Source organism: Mobula birostris, chromosome 22 (assembly GCF_030028105.1).
Source record: "Mobula birostris isolate sMobBir1 chromosome 22, sMobBir1.hap1, whole genome shotgun sequence".
Taxonomy (NCBI): domain Eukaryota; kingdom Metazoa; phylum Chordata; class Chondrichthyes; order Myliobatiformes; family Myliobatidae; genus Mobula; species Mobula birostris.
The window spans coordinates 4,428,834-4,439,770 of record NC_092391.1 but is presented as its reverse complement, the minus strand read 5'-3'; the positions used below and the strand labels follow the sequence as shown (position 1 = coordinate 4,439,770).

General features: G+C 44.3%; 1 pseudogene; it reads right to left on the bottom strand.

The window, feature by feature from the left end:
- Positions 1–7,655: 7,655 nt before the first annotated feature.
- Positions 7,656–7,807, bottom strand: LOC140186532 (U6atac minor spliceosomal RNA; annotated as a pseudogene).
- Positions 7,808–10,937: the final 3,130 nt, after the last annotated feature.

Here is a 10,937-nt window from a genome sequence, read left to right as displayed (position 1 = left end):
CTTACTAATGTTGGGCTGTAGATGATTCAGCTTGCACCATTTGACACCATTATTTTTTGGTGAGGATGTGGATGTGGTGAGGACCTACAAGTTCCTGCGGGTGCACCTGGATTACAGACTTGAGTGGAGCACCAACACAGAGGCTGTGTACAAGAAGGGCCAGAGTCTCCCCTACTTCATGAGGAGACTGAGGTCCTTTGGAGTTTGCAGGCCTCTCCTTCACATGTTCTACCAGTCTGTTGTTGCCATACAATCTTCCATGCGGTGGTGTGCTGGGGCAATGGCATCAACATGGGTGATGCCAACAGGCTCGATAAACTGATCAGAAAGGCTGGCTGTCTTACAGGAGTCAAACTGGACACACTGGAGGCTGTGGTAGAACAAAGGACCCTACGGAAAATCCTGGCCATTCTGGACAATGTTTCTCACCCTCTGTAAGTCACCTTGGCTGAACAGAGAAGCACTTTTAGTTATAGACTCAGAAAACAGCGCTGCTCCAAAGAACGCTATGTGAGGTCATTCTTATCCTCGGCCATTAGGCTCGATAATTTGTCAACCAAGAGCTGGGGAAGTGATGACCCCCTTCTGTTGACTGTTTGAAGTAACCTATCTTTTATTCTTTCTTACTTCTCTTCTAATATTTGTATATCTGTGCACTTGTAATGCTACTGTGACACTAATTTTCTTTAGGATCAATAAAGTGTCTATCTATCTTATAGGTGAGCAGTTCATCGGATGTTATTAGTTTCTTTGTTTCCTTGAGTGCTCTTTCACATCTTTCTGACCATTCCCACTTTGCTCCTGTCTGTAATGGTGCATTGAGTGGATGCAGCACTGTAGCAATGTTTGGGAGAAACCGGTGGTAGTAGTTTACAAGGCCCAAGTATGACCTGAGTTGTGACTCATTTTCCACTTTGGGTGCCTGTAGCACTGCTACAGTCTTTTGTGACTTACGTAAGCTATGCTTGTCAATGACATGTTTACAATATGAGATTTCATTCTTCAAAAACTGACATTTCTCTCTCTTTATGCACAAACCATACTCATTCAGCCTGGTAAGCACTTTACCAAGGTTCTGGAGGTGCCTTTCATCATTTTTGCCAGTCACAATGATGTCGTCAAGGTTACATTGTGTTTCTGGGATATCCTGGTGCACTTGGTCCATTGCTCTTTGCCAAACTGATGTGACACCAAAGACCAGATGATTACACTGGAACAGTCCCTTGTGATTGTTGATTGTGAGGAACTTCCTGCTTGACTCCTCAATCTCCATTTGCAGATAGGCTTGTGACAAATCAATCTTTGTAATCCTCTCCCCACCTGCCAAAGATGCAAAAATGTCTTCTATTCCTGGTAGAGGATACTGCAAAGTACATAGCACCGGGTTGATGCTCACTTTGAAATTCCCAAATATGTGAACAGCTCCGGCCTCCCCTTTCCTGATCACTGGGACAATGGGCATGGCCCAATTGCTGCACTCGGCCTTGGAGAGAATTCCAGATGCCTCCAAGCTCTGAAGTTCTGCATCCACTTTAGAATGTAGTGTGTAAAGCACTGGACGTATTTTATGGAATCTTGTTGTTGATGTTTCATCCAGTTCAATTCTGGCCTTTACACCTTTGCGTTTACCAATCCCTTTCTCAAACACCTTCTCATCAGCATTAAGCGGCTGTGACAGACTCTGGTTGGTGCTACCACTTGGGCTGCAGTTGTCTGTTGATTCACACTGTGAGCTTTGATTTGTGTGCCAGTCTAGTTGGATTTTTCTCAACTATTCTCGTCCAGACAGTGCTGACCCTCCACTTTTCAGCACATAAAGCTGTAACTGCTGTGTTTGGCCTCCATACGTCACATACACTTTCAGTTTTCCTTTGAGAGGCACTTCTTTGCCTGTGTAAGTATTTAGCATCACTGAGGCCTTTTCTAAAGGTAGCTTAGAAAACAGACTGTTTAGTCAGCCTCTGAAATTATAGACAAAGCTGACACTATATCCAGCTCCATTTTCAATTTTACACCAGGCACATCTATTGTGATCCAGATGATTCTGCGATCTCCATCAGTAATGCTATACAGTTTGAGGTATAACAGCTCACCTTTGTCAGACTGTCTGATTCAGTTCCACATTCAGTTACTTTATGCACTTCTTTAGTTTTTTGTTTGAAACTTTTCACTCTGTGTGATTCTTCTCTTTGGTTGTGCTTTTAATCTGACTTGCACATGCTCTCTATGTGACCTTGTCTGTGACACTTTCTGCAAACTTTTACTTTGAACCAACTGTCATTTGCATCATGTGTCACATTGATAATATTTTTTGCTTTCTACACCATTCAGGGACACTATGTGTGTTTCACATTCTAAACTCCTTTCCTGTAGTTCTGATGCATCCTTTGCTGCGGTCTCTAATGATGTGGCATTGGTCAAATGCCTGTTCTAAGGTCAGGTCTCTTTCTGACAGTAGCCTCTTTTGAGTGCTTTGCCACATACAAGCCTGTCTCTTAATGCATCAGAAAGTCAATCTCTAAAGTCACAGTATTGGGAAAGTGCACAGTTTTGCAATATATTCAGAAATACTTTCATCCTTTGTCCATTTTTTTGTGAAATCTAAATTCTCAGCTATTACTTGTAGTTTTGGACAAGTGATTTTGCAGAGTTGCAAGAATTTCGTCAGTATCTTACTTGCTGGCTTCTCAGGAGTCACATTTTAGACTGTACATTCTAGCAACCGTTAAGCTAAGAAGTGTGGAGACTTTCTTTACCTCATCCACATTGTTAGCATTACAATGCAGTTCAACCCTCTTGATATACAATTCCCGGTTCTCATTAGCACTATCAAATTCACCAACTTTCCTGACTAAGGCCATCGTCACATTATTTTTACTTCACCTTTGTTTAGCATCTGTCACTTTGTTCTGTGCACTGTTAATTATACCCTTTTCTAGCATCAGCGACTGCCTTCTCTGTATTGGTGCAATTCACTCTTTCCTCTCTCCCTTCGTCCGAATTCTGTTGTCTCACAACTGTTGGTGCAGTTGGTGATATTCGCTGACATTCAGGCTCGTACTCATTGCCAGTTTGTTGTGTCTATACAACTACATATCAAATAAATAAAGGTACGTGCTGGGTGGAGAAGTTAGCGTGTATATTTCCTTTGCAGAGAGAGCAACAAATCAATGAGCATGCATGAGTTATCAGTCTTCCTGATGGAAGCAGTGAGAAGACAGCCTGGGTGGTGGGATCCCTGATAACGGACAGCAACACACATCAAATTTGCTGGTGAACGCGGCAGGCCAGGCAGCATCTCTAGGAAGGGGTACAGTCGACATTTCAGGCCGAGACCCTTCGTCAGGACTAACTGAAAGAAGAGCTAGTAAGAGATTTGAAACTGGGAGTGGGAGATCCAAAATGATAGAAGAAGACAGGAGGGGGAGGGATGGAGCCAAGAGCTGGACAGGTGATTGGCAAAAGGGATATGAGAGGATCATGGGACAGGAGGCCTAGGGAGAAAGAAAAGGGGGAGGGGGGGAAAACCCAGAGGATGGGCAAGGGGTATAGTGAGAGGGACAGAGGGAGAAAAAGGAGAGTGAGAGAAAGAATGTGTGTATATAAATAAATAACGGATGGGGTACGAGGGGGAGGTGGGGCATTAGCAGAAGTTTGAGGAGTCGATGTTCATGCCATCAGGTTGGAGCCTACCCAGACGGAATATAAGGTGTTGTTCCTCCAACCTGAGTGTGGCTTCATCTTTACAGTAGAGGAGGCCGTGGATAGACATGTCAGAATGGGAATGGGATGTGGAATTAAAATGTGTGGCCACTAGGAGATCCTGCTTTCTCCGGTGGACAGAGCGTAGGTGCTCAGCAAAACAATCTCCCAGTCTGCATCGGATCTCGCCTGATAATGGATGCTGCTCTCCAATGGAAAGGCTAAAAACTGAATGAAAAGTGCCCTGGGAATTAATGGGAAATGATACCTCAACTTTGAACCTATAGACTCACTTTCAAGGACTCTTCAACTCATGCTCAGTATTATTTATTTGTCATTTTAAAATTATTTGCATGATTTGTCGTCTTTTGCACATTGTTGGTTGTCAGTCTTTGTTTTTCATAAATTCTATTGTATTTCTTTATTTTCGTGTAAATGTAGTAAGGAGGCAAGTAAGTCTAGTATGTTGAGCATCATGGTCAGTGTGGTGAGCTGAGCTAAATGGCCCGTTTCTGTCTCTGACTCCAGATATGTTGTGCACACAGGAGAACTCACTCCCAAGACTCCAGTCGATGGATCGTGCCATTCAGGCGTCCACACAGGTTCCACTGACAATTTCACAGGGCAGCGCATTTTGTGCACTGCTGCCACAAGACAACAAATTTCAACATGGTAAACCTGATTTTGAATCTGATTCAACATCTTTTTCCCTACTGCTGTCTGCTTCTTTAATCTTTAGACCTGAAAAGCCCCCAACAGTGTAATCACTGGACTGTTTTTCCTCCCATTACAATAATGTTATGTCATTATTTTGTCTCTTATGCTGTTTAAGTTATGTACAATTTATGTATAAATATTTATGAAATTGTATAATTTAAGTTAACTTATGTTTGTTATGTACAGTGCAAAATTCATGATATTTATACCCTGATTATGAAGCCCATAACAATAAACTTGAACCTGAAGTTTAAAAATATTTGGGAGAATACTGAGAGGTATAAAATGGGGCAATGAATTCTGTGGAATATCCATATTATGGCAATATCCAAATACTTGGAGACTTAATGCTTATACTCCACACTGACACAGTTTCTGTCCTGTGTTTTCAAATGCTCTGCTGCTACTAGAAGATATCCTCTTGCCAAGAGTCACTTTGTCACATTATCGTTTCCTGTCAGAATCACCTTCTGTTCAGGTACCCCTGCAGCAAACGTCACTTTCTGTACAGGCACTCTCAGTTACTTGTATGTACATTGTATTTTATACAATTGTTTTTATATTTATACTTACTGATTTTTTTTGTTTTTTTTATTGTGTTCTTTATGCTGATTATGTATTTTACGCTGCCTCGGGTTGAGAGTAACGATCATTTGGTTCTCCTGAAGAATGACAACAAGCAATCTCGAATAGTGGCATTAGCACAGATCCAAGAACATTTGAAAAGAGCTTTTGCTGAAAATTCAGGCTGCCAATTTAACATTGGGCACTCAGAATTCATCTTACGTCGGCCTGTTTGCAGATACTGGATATAATTCCAGCTGCTAAAGCAAGTCAATCAATGGCAATGTTACTGGGACCCAGCTCATCCTGTGGGATTCTTGAAGCAGTCAGTCCCTTGCACTACAGCTCTGTACTAAATTGAGAAACACTCAAAGTGAAGTCTGCACATTCAGAACAAAGTTTCAAAACAGACTGTATGCTGGCAGAAGCTGACAACATCTCAGTCCCGAGGGAGGTCGGAGGAGGGATTTTGGGACTAGTCCTTCTTGAAAGGTTGACCATTAAAGATTACAAAGATATCAACTCAGCCCAGGATGTCCTAAGAATGGAGGGGGGCCAACAATAGCAGAGGGAAGTGCTCCTTTGGGACCCATCGAACAGCATCTTCAATTGCGCACTTATTGAAGCGTGTGAGGATATGGCACTCCCAGAAGAGGAAGCCAGAGGTGGCGGCTCATCTTTCAGAGGCCAAGGGCCAGGAAATGTGACGTTCTCTGCCGCCCTGTGAAGAAACCTGGTGCCTCAGCAGAATGGAGGATGAGGCATGAATGAAGATTAATGTATGACGTGAATGATGCACACTGACATGGTGTGTTGGCTGGGTTAGAGCTGGCATGGGTGTTTTATTGACTCAGTGGAATAGACTATAGAACATAGAACATTACAGCACAGTACAAGCCCTTCAGCTCACAATGTTGTGCCAAATTTTTAACCTAATCGAAGATCAATCTAACATTTCCCTCCTGCATGGCTCTCTATTTTTCTATTACCCATCTAAAAGTCTCTTAAGTGTTCCTAAAGTATCTGCCACTGTCACTACCCCGGCAGCACATTTCCACACATCCACTACTCTCTGTGTGAAAACCTGCCTCCAACATCCCCCCTCCAATCACCTTAAAATTATGACACAAACTAGAGACAATCTGCAGGTGCTGGAAATCCAAGCAACACACATACAAAATGCTGGAGGAACTCAGTAGGCCAGGCAGCATCTTGAGAAAAGAGTAAACAGTTGATGTTTCAGGCTGAGACCCTTCATCAGCTCTGGAAAAAAAAGATGAGAAGTCAGTGTAAGCAGGTGGGGAAGAGGGAGGAAGAAGTACAAGGTGCGAGGTGATAGGTGAAACTGGGAGTGGGGAGGGGTGCAGTAAAGAGTTGGGAAGTTAATAGGAGAAGAGAAGGGGGAATCTGATAGGAGAGGACAGAAGGCCATGGAAGAAAAGGACCAGAGGGAGGTGATGAATAGGTAAGGAGATAAGATGAGGGAGGGAAACAGGAATAGGAAATGGTGAACGGGGGTGTGGAATTACTGGAAGTTAGAGAAATCGACATTCATGCCATCAGGTTGGAGGCTACCCAGACAGAATATGAGCTGTTGCTCCTCCAACCTGAATGTGGCCTCATCACCACAGTAGAGGAGGCCATGGACAGACGTGTTGTAATGGAAATTTTAAGTGGAATTGAAATGGGTGCCCACCGGTAGATCCTGCTCTTTACGGTGGACGGCACGTAGGTTCTCAGTGAAACCATCTCCCAGTTTACGTGGGGTCTCACTGATATACAGGAGACCGCACCAGGAGCACCGGATACAATAGATGACCCCAGCAGTCACGTGAGTGAAGTGTTGCCTCATCTGGAGGGAGTGTTTGGGGCCCTGGAAGGTAGTGAGGGAGGAGGTGTAGGGGCAGGTAAGCGCTTGTTCCACTTGCGAGAATGAGCGCCAGAAGGAAGATCAGCAGGGAGGGACAAATGGAGAAGGGAGTCGCGTAGAGAGACATCCCTGTGGAAAGCGGGAAGTGGGGGGTGGGGGGAGGAAAGATGTGCTTGGATCCCTTAGGAGGTGGCAGAAGTTTCAGAGAATTATGTGCTGGACATGGAGGCTCGTGAGGTGGTAGGTGAGGACAAGAGCAACCCTATCCCTGGTAGGGTGACAGGAGGATGGGGTGAGGGCAGACATGCACAGAAATTGATTTTAAAACCAGATTTTAATTTTTGCCACTGAGTACTATACCTCAGCTGTACCAACTGAGACCATAAGACATAGGAGCAGAATTAGGCCATTCAGCCCATTGAATCTCCTCCATCTCTCAGTCATGACTGATTGTTCTCAACCATATTCTGCCACCTTTTATGCATAGCCCTTAAACTCCCTCACCAATCCCATAACCCTCACTAATTCTGTAATCTTTAACCTCCCTCACCAATCCCATAATCCTTAACCTTCCTTACCTATCCCGTAACCCTCACCAATCCTGTAACCTTTGACCTCCCTCACCTATACAATAACCCTTAACCTCCCTCACCTATCCCGTAGCCCCTAACTTCCCTTGCCAATCAGAATCAGCTTTATTCTTACTGTGTTATATAACATGAAATTTGTTAGTTTGTGGCAGCAGTACAGAGCACCCAGAGGAAACCCACACGGTCACAGGGAGAACCTACAAACTCCTTAGAGAAGCAATGGATTTGAACCTGGGTCGCTTGTGCTGTGACAGTGTTATGCTCACCGCTACATGACCTAAATAGTTTGTGTGCTGGAAGGCCACTAGGGCCCCTTTCGTCCTTACTGAGGAGCATGCAAATCTTCTCTCCTTTCCTACAGCACCACCGGGTGTCGGGAGAGAGTAGAACTAGAGGTCATAGGTTGAGAGCGAAAGGTGAAATATTTAAGGGGACCTGAAGGGTAACTCTTCACTCAGAGGGTGGTGACAGTGTGGAACGAGCTGCCAGTGGAAGTGGTGATTCAGGTTCCATTTCGACATTTAAGAGAAGTTTGGATAGGTACATGGATGGGAGGGCGATGGTCTGGGTACAGGTTGATGGGACTGGACTAATTGCAGTTGGCCACGGACTGAATGGGTCAACGGGCCTAGTCCTGTGCTGCAGTTCTCCCTGACTCAGTGGCACTGTTCTCATTACTCCCCCTGGCTGGGACAGAGGGCGACGTTGCTGCTGCGTGCTCGATCTGTGCTGCGAGAATCTGCTGGTGGTTTGCATGTCTTCTGATTCTAAAAATCTGTGGCTGTGGTATATTTGTAACTGAATGCTGGGCCGACCTCCAACGTGTTTTCAATCAGAACATGCAGCATTAAATTCCTCAAGCACTAAGTATTCAAAATCTTGGACATCTAGCACGAGTATTTAAAATGAAATTAGCCGACTGATTGACACAGCACAGTGACTCGCATTAATGCTCGAATGGTTTGGGTGTGGTGTTATGCTTGGACCAGGAGATGTTTTGGAACTGCTGACAGGGCCACATTAGGTAAGGCATTTGTACTGTGGAATCTCTGTTTTGGACCAGGCTTGTGCTGCTAGAAATTAAACTCAATTTTCTTTCTCTTTTTCAAGAGGTTCACCAGACTTTCAAGGAGCACTGCCGCAGGAAAGCTGCGTTCATCAGCGAGGGCCTCAGCATCCAGACCATGCTCCCTTCTGGCTGCTGCCACCAGAAAGGAGGAGGTCAGGGCCCAGGACACCAGGTCAAGAAACATTCCTACCCCTCAAACCCTCGGGCTCCTGAACCAGTATGGATAACTTCACCCACCTCAACACTGAAATGATCCCACAACCCACAGACTCACTTTCAAGGTCTTTACAACTCATATTCTCAGTTTTATTTGTCTGTTTGTTTATTTATTATTATTTTGTATTTGCACAGTTTGTCTTCCTTAGCACATTGGTTATTTGTCGGTCTGTGTGTCTGTGTGTGTGTGTGTGTGTGTGTGTGTGTGTGTGTGTGTGTGTGTGTGTGTGTAGTTTTAGAAAAGAGCCATCAAGACGTTACAGAGGGTGCTGAGCGAGCCTCCAGGTCACTGTGGATCAAGAGGTGTGACCTGTGGACCATTGCTGCTGGGACACAATCCAGGACCTGGTCAGCCTGGCTGGGTCCCCTGGGTGGGAGTGTCTGTTGTTGATAGACCTAAAACACTCAATGACCGCAGGTTACTTCACTGATGTTGTGTCCCAGCATCACTTTTATTGATTCGATTGTATCTCTTTGTTCTGCTGTGAATGCCTGCAACATAATGAATGCCGGGGCTGTATATGGTGACATTTACGTAGTTTAGTTTGTACTTTTGTACTTTGCACTTCTCTGTTCTATGTTCTAACCTGCAGGAACCGGGCTGAAAGTTAAACCTCCTTCACCTCTCAAAGTTTACAGGGTAGTGTATCTGCAGAATAATCTCATTGCTGGATTCTGGGGAACAAGAATAGTGATGGCATTTCAACTACGAAACGTCGAGCAAAGCCATTGGGACTCTTTGATTGTGATGTTTCGTTGTACGCGTGATAAATAAACTTGAATCTTGAATCTCGGCAGGTGATAGGTGAGAGCAGGTGAGGGGAAAGGTGGGAGGGTGGGGGAAGGGAGATGGACTAGTACGATGTGAGAAGCTGTGAGTTGATAATTCCAGCTTCTTCTTCTGGCTTTGTACAGTTGGGACAACCATCTGTTGGACGAGCTGTCAGGTGAAGATGGAAGATCTCACAGGCGAACAGGGGTAATGGGCAAAAAAGTCATCATTGGAAAGCAGGTGATCTGGATGTTGTCCCAGTGTGGGATCTTGCTGTACATGAATTGGCTGATGCATTACAAGAATTATTCTGGTCTTTTTTTAATGGTTTCTTTGTTTTGTGGCTACCTGTTAGGAGACAAATCTCAAGGTTTGTATAATGTACAGTATACGTAATTTGATAATATATGTACTTTGAACTTTTGAACTTTGAACTGTACTTCAAAGGTCACTCAATGACTGGGATCACGACAGGTTCTAACTAAACTAGGAACAGCAAAGTGGGTTAATATAATGGTATTATGTTAATCTATTTTCCTTTGTTCTTGTGTTATTGGCCAGTGTGGATCGCTGGACAGCTCCCTCTCTTCAGATCTGGGTCAAAGTCAAGATCAAAGTCTTATTTGTTGTCACATGAACAAGTCCATGTGTGTACAGGTGAAATGAAAAATGTACAGCAGTATCACAGGCACATTGCTTCAGATAAATAATATTCACAGGGAGAAACATATTGGGTACAGATACTGTGGGCTTTCTGAAGGAGATAATGTGCTGTTGAGACACAGGAGATTCTGCAGATGCTGGAAATCCAGAGCAAGACACACAAAATGCTGGAGTTACTCAGCAGGTCAGGTAGCATCTATGGAGGGGAATTAACGGTTGATGTTTCGGGCTGAGATCCCTCATCAGGGCTAGAAAGGAAGGAGGCAGATGACAGCGTAAGAAGGCGGGGAAGGCAAGCTGGGGTTCAATTCCAACACAGTCTGTAAGGAGTTTGTACCTTCTCCCTGTGACCGCTGGGGTTTCCACCAGAAGCTCCAATTTCCCCTCACGCGTGCAAAGGCGTGCAGATTAGTAGGTTAATTGGTCACATGGGTGTAATTGGGTAGTGTGGCTCGTTAGGCTGGAAGGGTCTGTTACTGAGCTGTATCTCTAACTAAAATATAAATGAAAGCCTGCCTGCTTAAAGATTAGTTTTATTTTCCAATGGACATCAAAACATTGAAGTTTACGCTGAAATGCGTCATTTGTGTCAAGTGAAATCAATGAGGATGTAAAGGCCGGGAAGTAAAATGCCTCACTCATGTTATAAATGTCCCAGTGTAAGAACTGCCACAAGATGTCACTGTGGTCATTACTGGCCTCAGGAGCTGAGAAGATTTGATTCCAATATCGTATGATCGGACCCAGAGCAAACTGTTGATATAATGTGCTTTA